The following is a 16,768-nucleotide window of genomic DNA, read 5'->3' as shown; positions in this document are numbered from 1 at the left end:
TTTTTTTAAAGATTTATTTATTGTATATACAGTGTTCTGCCTGCATGTACACCTGCACGACAGAAGAGGACACCAGATCTCATTATAGATGGTTGGGAGCCATCATGTGGGTGCTGGGAATTGAACCCAGGTCCTTTGGAAGAGCAGTCAGTGCTCTTAACCTCTGAGCCATTTCTCTAAGCCCCATGTTTTGTTTTGTTTTGTTTTGGAGACAGGGTTTCTCTGTGTAGCCTTGGCTGTCCTAGACTCACTTTGTAGACCAGGCTGGCTTCGAACTTACAGAGATCTGCCTGCCTCTGCCTCCCTGAGTGCTGGGATCACGGAGCCACCGTGCTCAGCTGCTCATGCTCATCCAGTTTACTATTTTATTATTATTGCTATTATTATTATTATTTTAATGTGTGGTGCTAGACACTATATCTTGTGTACATCAAGTCATATATGTGCATGTGTGCGCTAAAGTCAGGAAACAACCTAGTATATCAATCCTCAGGTGCCTGCTTCCACCTTCGTTTTGAGACAGGGTATCTTGTTGGCCTGGAAGTAGAGAAGTAGGCTAGACTACCACCCCTCCCCTCCCCTCCCCTCCCCTCCCCTCCCCTCCCCTCCCCTCCCCTCCCCTCCCCTCCCCTCCCCTCCCCTCCCCTCCCCTCCCCTCCCCTCCCCTCCCCTCCCCTCCCCTCCCCTCCCCTCCCCTCCCCTCCCGTCTATCCTCCATGCCCAAGAACCTTAGCTCCGCCTACCTCTCCTCTGCCCAACCGAGGTGTAGGCGTTTTTTTATTGGCCAATCAGGGCTAGTTTGGGGACAAGGCCACACAGCATTCCTCGGTACACGGGAACTTTTGCGTTCGGAATTGTAAAGATCTCCGGGGACAAGCGGTTAACGTAGTAGCTCCTGACCATGCCGCAACACTCAGGTTTTCACGCTCTCGCGAGGCAAGTGCCTTCCCAGCTGAGCCGTCTCTTCTCCCTCCTCATTTTTTCTGGAGACAAGGTTTCTCTACGGAGCTCTGGCTGTCCTGGAACTTGCTGTGTAGACCGGACTGGCCTTGATCTCACAGAGATCTTCTACCTGCCTCTGCCTCCCAACTGCTGGTATCAAAAGTGGGCGCCACCACGCCTGGCTCTCGGCCCCTGTGTAACCAAGGGAGGATGACTTTGAATTCCTGAGCTCTAGGATTACAGGTGTGTGTACCTGCCCGGGTTTATGCAGTGCTGGGGACCGAACCCAGGGCTACGTGAGCGCTAGGCAAGCACTCGGCCTTCTGAGCAACCTCTTCCGTTCTAAAGCTCTCCTTAGTCTGGAAAATCACCATGCGCAGCTGTCAGCAAGTCTTATTCCTCCGGGTTTATTTGGTTGCGAAGACTGTCACCCCAGTCCTTGAGCACCGAGTGCGGCTATAATAGAAGTTTTGGTTTCTTTAAAAACTGTTATGTAAACATATTTTTGTTTTAATCCCAAGTGTGGGATTTTAACTTCAGTTTGTCCACAGCTGATAACTGCCTCCTGGAGGTCATGGTCTTTGCCAGCTGACAAGGGCCTGCCTCCTGCTGCAGAAAGAGGGGCGTGGTCTAGGACTCAGGGCTAGAAACAGGAGGGCCCTGAGAGAGAAAGTGCGGTGTGTGGCCAGTGGCAGTTTGGAGAGACCAGAGATGCTGCCTAGCACAGCGGCCTGGAGGAGAGGGATGGAGGAGACTGCGTTTGCTGTTGACGGAGAATTGTATAACCCCCAAAGAACCCATCGACCCTAAACAGCTGGGAGAAGGAAAGGGGTCTGCGCCCCGTCTCCCCACTAATCTCCTTCCTCCTAGGGTTGGGGGGTAGGAAGGGAAAGGCTTCAAGGAATAACACAGTTTAAAAACGAGCACACCAGGAGGCTTTAGCTTACCTGGAGGACTTTCTGTCCTCTGTACCCGGCTGTCTCCATCTTTGCCAGGACTAGGAGCCTGGAGCTTCAGGTCCGGCCATGACTTTGTGTTTCCATTTACTTGAAGGTCCCAGAGATAATAACCTTGTTTTTCGAACTCAACACTATCATTTTGGTGTCTTGTTTTATCTGCAGTTGCTATGCAATTAGAGTGGGGAGCAGTGGCGAGGGCACCCAAAGAGTGAAATGAACCCTGGGAGCTGCTTGATGCAGGGTGTCACACTGAATATCTGGGAATGCACAGTCAACGAATAAGACACAGGGGCAAACCCAAGGAAGGTGTGGCTGCTGATCTGAAAGGGAATAGAGTTTGGGGAAAGGTGTCCCTTCAAATACCACTGCTTTATTTAGAGCCGGATTCCTTACTAGAAGTAGTTAAGGCCCACTTGGGCCCACAGGAGAAAATAAGGACTTCCTGGTGAGGGGCTGAGAAACTCTTCTCTGATGAAGCGGCCCTGAAACCAATTTTATAGACTTGGTGAGAATGGACGTTGAGGTTGGGGAGAACACCCCCTAACCTGGAGCCTTGTGGCTCCTCGGGAGAGGGGTAAGGAATATTCTGAAGGACCAGGGGGCTGGAGTTTAGCATACAGTCTGTGGGGTTCTCTTGGACCTAATTCCGATCTTGGTCCTGTCACTCCAGAGGCGTGAACCAGGGCAATTCGTATTTTCTCTCTGAGCCTCAGTTTCATTTATAGGAGAAATACGGTATCGTTAGTCTCTTAAGGTCGTGAGGGTAAGGTACTTAAATGAAGCAGGTAAAGTCATGGCAGCCTCTCAGATGAATGGCAGCTTGGACCAGGGGTGTAGCTCAGTCAGTAGAAACTTTGCCTCATGAACATGAGGTCCTGAGTTCGAGTCCCAGAACCCAGATAGAAATGCCAGGCGTGCCAGGGCGTGGCCATCTAGTTGAAAAGCTAATGAGGAAATGCAAAGGAGGTATATGGCTTTCCTGAGGAAGATGCCCAGGGCTGGCCTCTGGCCTCCACTTGCACGTGAGTGTACCCAAACACACGCCTGCACACACACAAAAGCAACTAGGGTCTGGGAGCCGGCTCAGGACAGCTGATGCTTTTCCGGAAGACCCAGGTTCTATTCGTACTCACACAAACAACAGCTCACAACCAATCACAAACTAGTCCCAGGAGATCCAAAGTCATCTTCTGCAGACTCTGCGGACTCGGCACGTGGTGAACAGACACACATGCCGACAATAGCTACACACATAAAATGAAATAAATGTATTGAGAAACAGACAATGGTAGTAACTATTACTACTGTTACAGAGGGCCTTGGTTGTCAAGCTGTCAACCTTTTAAAAGCGTTCTTGGGGTACAAGTTATATGTAATAACAACCTAGAACGTTTTTTGACTGACCTCCTGGTTCTACTTCTTCCTCCTGGCAAGCTCCTGGGAAACCACAAAGACTCACTCCGAGAGCCTTTATGAAGCAGAATGGTGGTGGCCCCTCGGCAATCTCTTTCCTGGGGGGAAGGTGGTAGCTCAACGGTAGAGAGCATGAGCTTAGCATGTACAGCTTCCTGGGTTCAGCTCCCATCACCACAGAGCAAACCCAACATGTCTGCTTCCTAAACTATTTTTTGTTTTGGTTTGGTTTTTGAGACAGGGTTTCTCTGTATAACAGTCCTAGCTGTCCTGGACTTGTGCCTCTGCGTCCTGAGTGCTGAGATTAAAGGGGTACACCACCATCCCCTGGCTGTGCTTCCTAAACTTGGGAACCTATAGTTATCTTAGGCTCTGTCAAAAGGGGACTCAAGGTTGTGGCTGGAATTAAGGGTACAAATCTGGTGACCCCGCAATGGGAAGATTATCCTCTGCCAGCTAGTAGGCCTGGTGGAATGCCAGAGACCTTATGAGAAGAGTGATGTAAAAGGGGGACACCAGAGAGAGGGAGCTGACGTCCTTCACATTTCTGGACACAGCATGAGAGACAGAGAGCCCCTGAGCCAAAAAATACGGGGAGCCTAGAAATAAGGTTTCTAAAAAGGATTCATTTGGACTGTCCTCTTATGCTGGATTAAGGGAGTCAATCAAAATGGACTTACTCATGACAATTCTGTGCCACTAAGCTCAAACTAACTTCTTTATTTTCTACTATATAGCTAGGGATGCCTCCACCTCCTGAGATCATGGGATCATGGGATCATGGGATCATGGTATCACACCAAGTTTTTATGGTGCTGGAGATGGAAGATAGGGCATGGTAGCCACATATGCTACCAACTGAGCTACATTTTTCAGCCCTACTTTTGTGTTGTTAATCCCACAGACTCAGAGAGAAAGGTCACCAACCCAAATCATGGCCAAATTGGAGCAAACTTTTTTTTATTTGTGCACATGGGCTGTCTCCCTTATGTACTGGGTTCAAGAGGTCAGCATTGGACATGGGGAAGATAAGTATTTTTAAACTCAGGGATAGGAGGTTTCCAAATGGGGGATTTGGCAGGCAAAGAGGCAGGATTTAGAAACAGAACATAAGCATAGCAAAGTGGTCATAACAACCTCCTGAAATGAAGATGTGTTACAAGGTGGTAGTAAGTAACAGCATGGTCATAACAGTTTTTTGAAACAAAGGCTTGGTTGCCAGTTCCTGGAATAGGTAGTACAAAAACCATTTGTAATTAAGGTTATAGGTGGGGAATAACCCAATCGTCTAGAAACAGAAATTTAATGATAAACAGAAACAGAACCTAGTTTGTTTTTACTGTAAAATGGCGTTCAAGTCTAAGGTGGAGGGAGGCTGCTCTATCAGTTTGTTTTGAATCAAGTTTTACTTGTAGCCCAGGCTGTCCTGAGGCAGTTTTCCTGCCTCAGTCTTTGGAATTCTGGGATTATAGGCAGTTTGACCAAGCCTGGCTGAAAGGAAAACTCTTTGTCATACCTGTCAAATAATCAGGAAAGAACAAGCCAGATTCCCCAAATGCCTGTTTTCAAACAGTGTGAATACTTAAAACGTCATCCTCTAAACTGGCGTGCACCACCACTCCAGGCATAAGAGTTCTTCTTGGGAGCCTGGCGTGGTGATCCCCGCCCTCAGGGATGCAGAGGCAGGCGGATCCAGCCTGGTCTACAAAGGGAGTCAGGGCTACACAGAGAAGCCCTGTCTTGAAGGGTGTTTCTCTGTCTGTGATTAAAGGCAAGTGCCACCACCGCCCGGCTCTCTTTTTTCATTGTTATTACGTGTGTGTGTGTGTGTTCCTAAATACAAATATCACCTGCTTAGTCTGCAGGATGTTACCTGTATGCATGTTTTCAGGACTAAACGCTTGGAATTGGATGACAGGTTGATGTGTTCTTCCTGGGGAAAAGTGTTTCTCCCACTCTCAGCATTCCTTAGTTGCCTCTGGTCATCTGTGTAGGTTTGAGCCCTAGCGATTGTTTCCTGTCCATGTTAGCTTGTCTTTTGGTGTCATCCTTCTTCAGCTCATGGTTAAGCAGTCATCTGGTGAGACTTTATAGGTGTGGCTTCTGGCACTCCGAAGAGACACAGACTCACAGCCGACCCCCTATTCTCTGGCTCTGCCAATCTTTCTGCTCCCTCTACCAAAACGACCCCTGAGCCTTAGGTAGAGAAGCAGTATTATAGATGTACTAGTCCACTACTCGGCATTTTGATTGATGGTCATTATTGTGGTCCATAGGCATCATGTCTGGATAGGACTCTTTTGGAAGCTTTCATGGTACCAAAAAGTGCCATGAAAGCTACTTTCAGGGAGGAAACATGAAACATCCAGGAGCCTCTGGGCCCTTTCACTTCTGGGGCATGGGGTGGCAGCAACCGAGGGCAGTAGCCTGTAGTGTTTTGCCAGTGTCTGGACAACCCTGACCAACAACTCTTCTCATGCCTAGTGCTGGGATTCTGTTAGCTGATTTATGGCTCTTGTGGGGAGCTTTGTCAGCCCAGAGGGGCACATTTAATTTAAAATACATGTGTATATTTATACACTGGCTTACATGGCTTACAGGTACTTTCAGTAGATAGTTAATAGTATGACTCCTTAGAACTTTTTTCAGACATCCTTACTGTGTTTTTTTTGTTGTTGTTGTTGTTTTTACCATCCCCTCTTTTCCTTCTATATTTACTCTCTCCCTAATTAGAGCCCCCATAATAAATCTTTTTTAAGAAGAAAAAAAAATCTCATAGAACAACCAACTGCCTTCCCTCAAAACAAAACAAAACAAAACAAAACAAAACAAAACAAAACACCCACAACCCAAACAACAAGGGCTAGCAAAGCATCTCAGTGATCAGGAACACTGGCTGCTCTTCCAGTCTGGAGAGATGGCTCTGTAACTCCAGTTCCACGGAATCTGACACCCTCTTCTGGCTTCCCTGGGCACCAAATCTGCATGTGGTAAACCAATGTACAGGCACATAAAATAAATTTAAAAAAAAATCCCCCAAATGTGTAAACTTAGAGTGGGCTGGTAGGATCACTCAGTGGGTATAGATGCTGGGGCCAAGACTGAGGACTTGAGTTTCATCCCCAGGACACATATGGTGGAAGGAAAGAACCAGCTCCAGAAAATTATCCTCTGATCTCCACATGTGTGTTGTGGAGAGAGCACATGGCCACGCTTCTGAATACTGTCCTCTAAACTCTACATTTACCCTGTGGCACACTCATTCATACACACAAACACCACCACCACCACAAAATAAATAAACGGAGAGCAGGGAATGGTGGTACACGCCTTTAATTCCAGCACCCAAGAGGTAGAAACAGGCAGAGCTCTGTGAATCTTGACCAGGTCTCCATAGGGAGAGTTCCAGGCCAGCCAAGGCTCCACAATGATGTCCAGTCTCAAAGATAAACAAGTGAATGAACGGAATTTAACTTGCTGTAACTTTCTCTTCCTCTCTCTTTACGTGTATGAGTATTTTGCTTGCTTGTATGTTTATAGACCACATGTATGACTGGTACCCAAGGAGGGACAGAGAAGGCATTGAATCACTTGGAACTGGATTTATGGGCAGTTGTGAGCCTCTCTGTGAATCCTAGGAATCGAATTCTGCAAGAACAAGAAGTGCTCTTACCTTCTGAGCCATCTCTCCAGATCTGTGAGTTTGAGGCTAGTCTGGTCTACAAAGTGAGTTCCAGATAATCAGGGCTATGCACAGAGAAACTCTGACTTGAAAAAAGAAAAGAAAAGAAAAGAAAAGAAAAGAAAAGAAACAAAACAAAACAAAACAAAACCCTGCCGTCCTTTTGTTCCCAGACAGCAGATCATACACAGAGAAGACAGGGAAAGACAGGTAGTCAGCGTCACAGAGCTCAGCCTCAGCCTGGCAGTCAGGGGCTCTGCCACATTTGTGTGCCCGCCTCTCATGTTGTCAGTCCCTTTTCCTCTAAATACCGGGGCTTGGGTATTTCCTGAAACCCTGATTACAGTAAATTTTTGCTGGTATCAACCAGCCACTTCTCCAGGAACACAAGCATGTCTTTGCAATAGAGAATATAAAAGTGCCCCATCTGTCCTTTTTATGCCCCATCAGTTTTACTGTGTACTTCCTTCCATGTGACCTCAGACTTGGGACCTGAGATCTTCCTGCCTCTGCCCCCCAACTACTGGCATAACAGCTGTGTTCCGTCATACTTACTTCACATGGAGTCAAGGTAGACTTTGCCCAGCATTCAAGTGGCTCCCTGTGAGTTCAAGACCAGCCCAGTATACATAGTGAGACCCTGGCTTAAAAACAAAACAAACAAACAAAAACAAATGGAATAAAAAAATAAACAAAAGCTGGCCTTGAACTTCTGATCTTTCTGCCTCCATTTCTCACATGCTGGATTAGAGGCCTCCCCCATCAAGCCTGGCAATAACTGTTTTTGGAGAGAAGGTGGTTCCAGTGTCTTGCAATTATGAGGACCTGGTTATTTCCCCCCCTCCCCGAGTTCACTGGTTGTGGCCAGTTAGAGACACTTGTAATCCCCGTGTTGGGGAAGCAGAGATAGGCTAGCTAGGTAGCCAGCCTAGTTTATTCGGCAAGTTTCAGACTAGAGGCCATTTCTCAGATACTTAAATTAAAAAATAAAAATAACAGTTTAACCCCAGAGACCCACACAGTAGAAGGAGAAAACCATTTCCTGAAACTTGTCCTTTGACTTCAACAGGTACTCTGTGGTGCATACATATGAGTTCACATGTACACCTTTACACACACGCACACTAAATACATGTAATTTTAACCTGATGCATAGTAAGCTTTCCACACTAGTGTTAGAATTGTTTTCCCAGCTGGGTGTGGTGGCACACACCTGTAACCTCAGCACTCAGGGAGGCAGAGGCAGGAGGATCTCTGTGAGTTTGAGGTCAGCCTGGTCTACAAAGCGAGTCCAGGACAGCCAAGGCTACATAGAGAAGACCTGTCTTGAAAAACCGAAACAAACAGACAAATAAAATTTTAAAAATTAAAAAAAATAGACAGTGCTTGAGGAATGACACTCAATATTATCCTCTGGCCTCCATGTACGCTTGTTCACACACACATGAATGTGCTTGTATACACACACATGAATCTCTTTTCTTTCTCTCTTTCTCTCTTTCTCTCTTTCTCTCTTTCTCTCTCTCTCTCTCTCTCTCTCTCTCTCTCTCTCTCTCTTTCTTTCTTTCTTTCTTTCTTTCTTTCTTTCTTTCTTTCTTGTTTTTGGTTTTTGAGACAAGTTTTCTCTGTGTAGCCCTGGCTGTCCTGAACTTTCTCTGTAGACCAGGCTGGCTTTGAACTCCTGCTATCCTTGAGTCCAAATGTTTGCTATCCTAGGCATAATGGTGCATACTTGTCATTCCGTAACTCAGAAATGAAAGATCCCAAGTGAGTTCATGGGCTCAGGGCTTATCTAACATGCACAAAGGCTTGAGGCCTAACCCCCAGCAACCCAGAAAAAAACTAAATAATAAATGAAAAGGTCAGACTGCATATGGTAGCACAACCCTGTAATCCTAGCCCTTGGGAGATGGAAGCAAGAGTGTCAGGAGTTCAAAGTCAGCCTCAGCAACATAGCCTGTTCCAGAGGTGCCTGGGCTGCATGAGATGCTATCTCATAAACCACCCAAAATAGGGGCTGCTAGAAAAATAATAATCTTGGCCTCCCACAAAGGAACACACGAACAAAGAGAGAGAAAAGGGGGAAGGAGAGGGATCATGATATATGAGCTCTTGTGAGAGTATCTTTGAATTAAAAAGAAAACAGTTTTCAGAGTTCTGGCTCAGTTGGCAGAACTCACTCTTGGCACGAACAAAGTGTGGGGTTTGATCTTTAGCACTGAATAACTGGGTATGGTTATGCGTGCCTGCAATCCCAGCACTCTGCAATCAGACATCAAGTCAGTTTAGGCTACTGTGCCCATTACCTTTCTGTCAACCTGACCCAGCTCGGGTCATCTGGGAAGAAGGGACCGCAGCTGAGAGAATGGCTCCATCAGATTGGCCTGTGGGCAAGTCTGTGGGGAATTTCCTTGATTAACGGCTGACGTGGGAGGGCCCAGCCCACGGTGAGCAGTGCCACCCTTTGGGCAGTTGATCCTGAGTTATAGAAAGCTATAGCAGGCTGAGCAAGTCGTGAAGAACTAGCTAGTAAGCAGCACTCTTCTGCGGCCCCTGCGTCAGTTCCTGCCTCCTGTTTCCTGCCTCCAGTTCCTGCCTTGACTTCCCTTCACAAGGGACTGAACTGTAAGACTAAACAAATTAATTTCTCTCCAAATTGCTTTCAGTCACAGTGTTTATCACACAGCAATGGAAACTCCAACTGGTACAGCTACATAGCAAGGTTGTGGCCAGCCTGGGCTACATGAGAGTCTACCTCACATAAAATAAACTAAAATAAAGGAATGAAAGAAAGTTTCAAAAGAGAGATCATTCTGCCTCTCTCCCTTCCTTCCTTCCTTTCTTTTTCTTTCCTTCTTTTTGTTTTTTTTTGAGACGAGGTCTCTCTGTGTAGCCCTGGCTGGTCTGGTACTCCCTAAGTAGACCAGGCTAGCCTTGAATTCTCAGAAATTACCTTCCTCTGCCTCCCTAGTGCTGGGATTAAGGGTGTGAGCCACTGTGCTCAGCTTGTATTTTTCAAACACTTTTTTATTTTTATTTTTAGCTTTATTCTCTGTCTCTGTCTCTCTCTCTCTCTCTCTCTCTCTCTCTCTGTGGTTTATACAGTATACTTGCATGTATGTGTGGGTACAGTCTCTGAGGCCAGAGGTGGTTGTTGAGAGCCTTTCTCTTCCTCTTCTTTTTTAGTGACTTATTCATTGGTGTTTTGCCTGCATGTTTGCCTCTGTGAGGCTCTCAGATCTCCTGAAACTGGAGTTATAGACAGTTGTGAGCTGCCATGTGGATGTTAGGAATTTAACCTGGGGTCCTCTGGAAGAGGAACCGATGCTCTTAACTGCTGAGCCATGTCTCCATCCCTGAAAGTCTTCTATTACTTTTTGCCTTATTTCTTTGAGGCAGAGCCTCTCCTTAAATCTGGAGCTGGTGTTTTCTATTCATTCATTCATTCATTCATTCATTCATTCATTCATTTTGTCTAGGCTGGGAACCAGTAAACCCCAGGGATCCTCCTGCCTCCATTTCCAACAGCTCTGGAATCACAGGTTTGGACCGGATCATGACGGCTTGGTCCACGGGTACAGGGAAGCTAACTCATGTCTTCCTAGTTACACAGAGTGCTCCTAACTACTGAGTCATCCACAGCTGTCATCTTATCTTATGACTATGTTCAACTTATTGACCATTCGTGGACAGTGCATTTACCAACCTCAGGCAAACTGACATCAGCTATGAGTGTCTTTGTGTCTTATCTTTCCTGTGTTACCTTCAGTTATGGGAAGAGCATGCTTCTTTTGTTAGCTTTCTTCCTGGGTGCTGGAGAGTCCCTCTGTCTCCTTGGCACCCATGTTGTTTTCACTTGGCTTTGGAAAGGGTTCTGAGCATCTCATGCTATATCTTATCCAGGTCTTTTTTTTTTTTAATTTTTATTTTTTTCTGAAAATGGATCTCACTATGCAACCTGGACTAGCTTTGAACTCAAGATCCTCCTGCCCCATCCTGCTGAGTGCTAGACTTACAGGAAGGTGCCATGATACCAGGCTAGTTCCAGGCTGAGCCATAGAAGCCAAAAACTTCTTTTCCCCTTTGTTGGGATTATCAGGGTCTAATTACTATAATTTTTTTTTTCTTTTTTTTTCTGTATGTCATCTCACTGGCTGGAAACACCCATTGATAGACCTCTATCCAGTGCATACTAGTCCTGCTTTTAAAAAAAAAAAAGAACCAGGAGTGGTACTACATGGCTATGCTATTAATCTCAGCACTCAGGAGGCAGAGGCAGATGGATCTCTGTGAGTTCCAGGCCAGCCAAGCCGGGGCTACACAGAGAAACCCTGTTCCTAAAAACCAAGTAAAATGTAATAAGTAAATAAAAGACTACAGTTGGAGCATGGTGGAACTGAGGGCCCCTTTTCTTGGTGAAGGATTCCCCTGCCCCCATACAGGGTTTCTCTGTGTAGCCTTGGCTGTCCTGTTTGTAGACCAGACTGGCCTTGAACTCACAGAGATCTGTCTGCCTCTGCCTCCCCAAGTGCTGGGACCACAGACGTGAGCTGCTGCACCCAGCTGGATGGAGAATCCAAATGTCTTCTTTGCTCTGATTCGTAGACAGTTCTTCTTCCTATGATCCCTAGCCCAAAGCTCAGAGGCAGTTCTTTGACAAAGACATCAAATTTCCCTGCTTAATTGTTCTAGCTTAGCCCACACTTTTTCTCTAGGAGTTCCTGCTGTCCACAGACTAGCCATTTTTGTATGGTGTGTGTGTGGGGGGGTACTTTTTTTTTTTTTTTACATTTATTTACTCTGTGTGAATTTGTATGTGGGTACACACATAAAATTCAGAGAACAATTTTGTGACATCAGCACTCTCCTTCTGCCTTCTGCCTTGTGGTTTCCGGGATCGAACTCAGGTTGTCAGGCTTGGTGGCAAATACCCTAACCCACTGAGCCATCATCTTGCCATCCCTGTTTTAGATTTTTGAGGCAGGATCTGATCTAGCCTAGGCTTGTCTTTAACTCACTAAGTAGCTGAGGTTAAACTTCAGCTCCTGGTCTTTCTGCCTCTATTTCCCAAATTCTGGGGTCACAAGCCTGTACTGCCGTACCAGGTTAACTGTTTTGCATACATCCTGAGCTTATGGCTGGCTTCAGGGGTCCCAGAGGCTTCTGTCTTTACTCTAAGTTGGATAAGAAACTGCCATTCACATTCTCTTCCTTTTAGCATGGGGCAGTTCTTTGCTGCAACCCTGAGGCTGGTGAGTCACTTGGCTCAGGGATGGCTTGTGAGCTGTTCTCTGCATTTTGAGCTGCTGTCCTTTTCCTTAGTGCCGGAGCCCGCCGGCAGAGTTGAAGAGTTCCTGAGTGGGGAGTGAGTATTGGAAGAAAAACAACAACAACAACACAGTGCGCAGGATTCAGTTCCAGAAGGCTGCCAGTAGAAACTGTTGCACTGGTTTATTCCACAACACCTTTTCTTTAGTTAGAGCAAAGCACCTCAATACAATTCAGGGGTTCATCAAGAAGTCAAACTTGTTTACCTCGACCACCTGTCTGTGTGATTCTCACAGAAACAAAAGGGAAGTAACTTGGCAAAACATCTGGCTTATCTCTGTATCCAGGTGAAGGCCAGGGTGAAAACATCTTTCTTACCGAGAACTCAATAACAAAGCAGCCTGACAAACAAGCAGCTCTCCACCTTGGCTGTAAATGTCCTTTTTCTTAGACTAGGGTTAAGAATGAGGAAAATGGGCTCCATGATGTCACACTGTCTCCTTTGTAATACTTCATACATATCTATTTATCTTTCTGTCCCTGTCTATCTGTGTGTGTGTGTGTGTAGGTCAGAGGAATCTTGCAGGAGCTGATCCTCTCCTTCTACCTTTACATGGCTTCTGGGATTAAACTCAAGCTTCCAGGTAAAGGTGGTAGTACTTTCACCCACTGAGCCATCTTGTTGACCCTGTATTTTCTTTTTCTTTTCTTTCTTTCTTTTATATATATATATATATATATATATATATATATATATATATATATATATTTTTTTTTTTTTTTAGACAGGTTCTCATGTAGCCCAGGATGGCCTCAAACTTGCTGAACAGGATTAACTCAACGACGATGTGCACACTTTCCAGTGACGGTTGAATCTCCAGTCCTTCCGATAGTCAAACTGTGGCGGGGTGCTGAGATTACAGTGTGACAGTATGCCTGGCCTCATCCTTTAGAATATTTCCAAGGAAGCATTGAAGCAGAATACAATCAGTTCCTATCCACAGAAGGGGCTCCACAAGGAGATGCCTGTGTGAACTAGGCTCAGTATAGCATTCTGGTACTGTGCAGAAGTAGAAATGAACAGATGGTGTGCATGGCTGGGGAGCAGAGCAGATCCGTGAAGCACATTCTTCCTTTTGGCAAGAAGCTTCTGGGCTGTCCCTTTCTCGACACCCAGAAGTAGCCTGTATGCCTCTTAGTCTTCAGACCCAGAATGGATATCCTTCCCCTGGCATTCTCCTGGGGGTTGATACAGCATCTTAAAATGACTCCTTCCTGAAGCCACCGTGGACCCCTGTATAGTGAGGTCATAGGTTACCTATTAGGGGGTTTACAGATTCAACTGCATACTAGAGGACATAAACAGCAATCTGAAGAATCAAGTCTGTCTCAGTATCTCTGGGCCAGAGACTCATCTTTTTCCAGGACCATCTGGACTCCCTGGAGTCTCAGCCAACAGGACAGCAGGGAAACTCCGGACCAGGCCGTGTTGACCAGCCTTAGGATAGGAGTGTGGTTTCCTGTGATGCCCTTCACTCAGAGTCAGCCACCAGTCCTAGCCTGTTCCATTGCTTCACACCGACTTGGATCCTTAAATGGAGCTGTTTGGTTCCTTCAGGAGCACAGGAAGAAAACAGTGAGGAGGAGTGAGGAGAGAAAGCCTGATGCAGAAAAGGGAAAGGAAATGAGTGATGCTGAGGGAGGAGGAAACGGCAAATGGCAACCACACAGCAATTGATGGCAATGGGAGTGGGAGGGTGGGAGGGAGGCAGAAAGGTGGGGTTCTGCCCCACGCAATATTTCCCTGAGTTCCTAGTTAACATTTTATAGTGACCTGTCAGACATGCAGGAGAAAATAAGCTAGCAAACTTACAGCTTTAATTAATGATGAAGCCTAGCATTTCCAATGTTCTCCAGCTCCAGGGAGAGCTTCCGGCTGCCCTTCCAAGTTTCCCTTGTCTCTGCTTCATGGCCCATTGTCCGAATTGGGAGGTTAGTAGAATTCAGTGGCTTCTGTTTCCTCCTCTTCCCAATACTGGCAGAGGGTCATACATTGTTGAGGCTGAGAGTCAACAGTTTCTTTGAGGGCAGTTCAGTGTATTGCTCTCTTGGGACTTCTTTATTCCACTGTGTCTCCTTTGGCCTCATTGACTCTGGATATTGGGAGATTGGCATATTTAGGAGGACTGGCATAAATTGGAGGCTATTTTAGAGAGTTTCAAACTAGCCTATAGTGATGAAGAGGATAGGAAATTTGGTCTAAAACTCAAGAGGTGAAGGTCTTAGTTTAGTCCGGTGCCAGGAAATTAAGACAGTGTCTTCAGACGGTGGGTGGGGCTTCAGGGTTCCATAGATCCTTCTTGGAAAGAATTGCAGACAGCGTTAGGTCAGACAGTCCGATAAATCTTCACTTTATGGTCTACTTGCATACATGGTTATGTGGTGTCTACCTGTGGCTAAAAGAGATTGTATAACGATGGTGAGAAGCCGCAGGGCTTGGAGCTGGTAAAAGCACAGAGCCTTTGATGCAACGATTTTTCACAGCTTAAATTGAATTTAAATTTTTTTTTTATTTAAAATTTTATTACACTTAAATAATTTTGTATGTGTTTGCATATTGGGTGAGGGCATGCATGTGATGTGAGAGCATGTGTGACGGTCAGAGGTCAGTTGTTTTTCTCTGATCACATGGGTCACAGGGTCGAACTCAGGTCATCAGGTTCGGCAGCAAGAGATTTACCCACCAAGCCAGCTCTGTGGCCCTAAATTCCTCAGCAGCAGGCACTCTCGGTTCTGAGCCTTTGTTCGGTTACACGAGAAAAACTATAGACTTCTCTTTCTAGAAAAGGACCCGATACCACCAGTTGTCATTCCGCTGCAGCTTGCTGCAGAGAAGAACAACCATCAGTCTTGATGGACTCCTGTGGGGGCCTCAGTCTGGGTCTTCCTTTCCCTGTGGGGATGCTGGCTGCCTTCCACAACCACAGGGACACTTAGGAGATGGCTGAGCAGTGCTGCAGCCCCTAGCTTCACAGGTGTTTGTAAGATGTCGCCCGCTTCCCTCCTCTGGCGGGGAATCGCCCTCACCTGAGGTTAGTGTGAGGAGGGGCGAGGGGCAGGGGCGGCGTATCGACTACACTTCCAAAAGAAAATGAGTTCTGCAGCACACGGGTGCCTGTGCAGAGCCTCCTCCCAATCCAGGAACAGCTCCCAGAGTTGTCTGTGGGCGGATTCACATGACGCATCCTTAAACTGACGCCATTCTGTGCTGTTTGTTCCTCGTTAACATCTCAGCAACAATGGATTGTTACGTATCTAAGTTTGATTCCCGATTGGTTGTCTCAGATCAACATCCAGGCTGCCCAGCGTGGTCTCCGACGACAGAGTTTACCCTTTTGAGTCATAAAACCTCACCGGTCCAAGTGAAGCCGAATACCTCAGCAGAGCTACTGTTCAGTTGGTTGTTTGTCACCATATTTTAATGTGAAAAATGTTAATATGTGTTACTGGAGGAAGTTTAGCAACGGTGCAAAGATGCAAATTTGCCTGCAAACTATCCTGAATGCAACCTTTCTTTTCCGGCTTTTTTTTTTTTTTTTTTTAATTGATGCGTCTATAAGAGGAGCATTCTGACTCTTTAGTGTCACTTCTGTTCTCACTCCTCTCAGAATCTCTGCCAACATACCACTGACATTTGAGAAAGAGAATAGAGCAGTTTGGCTTCCTGTAAAGCCTTCTGTTTCCTTAGTGACATAAATAATTATGGAATATATCAAAAGTCTTCTTTAGCCGCTTTGGGTCTGTTTGTTTTTGAGACAGGGTCGTGCTTTGTAGCGCAGGCTAGCCCGGGAGTTGACCTGTCCTGCCTCAGTCTCTGAAGTTCTGGTATTACAGGTGTGTACCTAAACATGAAGGTGAGATCTGATTTTGAAAAGATAGGTTTGAGCTGGGTGTGGTGGTGCACGGCTTTATTCCCAGCATTTGGAAGGCAGAGGCAGGTGAATCTCTGTGAGTTCGAGGCTAGCCTGGTCTACAAAGCCAGTCATAGGACAGCCAGGACTACATAGAGAAACCCTGTCTCAAAAAAAAAAAAAAAAAAAAAAAAGAAAAGATGGGTCTGTTACCTCTGGACGGAGCTACAAGAACAACCTGAGAAAAAAATCCACTCTGGTATGTATGTGAAATATTCTTTTTTTTTCTTCTGTTATTTTATGTGTGGGTTTTTTTTGCCTGCTTGTGCGCCTGTGCACCACTTTTGTATGGTGTCCGTGGGAGCCCGAAGAGGGCATCAGAGCCCCTGAATCTGTAGTTATAAATGGTTGTTAACTCCCACGTGGGTGCTGGGAATGAAGACCCACTTCCACGCCTCAGGAAGAGCAGCCAGTGCTCCTAACTGCTGAGCTATAGCTCCAGGGCTGTTCCTTTTTGACTCACGTTACTTAAATGTACTAATTTTGTTTTTTGAAACTGGCTCTCAATTTGTATTGTATTACTATTATTTCCT

This window comes from Meriones unguiculatus, chromosome 18 (genome assembly GCF_030254825.1).
Source record: "Meriones unguiculatus strain TT.TT164.6M chromosome 18, Bangor_MerUng_6.1, whole genome shotgun sequence".
NCBI classification, from domain to species: Eukaryota; Metazoa; Chordata; class Mammalia; order Rodentia; family Muridae; genus Meriones; species Meriones unguiculatus.
This window is presented reverse-complemented; position numbering follows the sequence as displayed.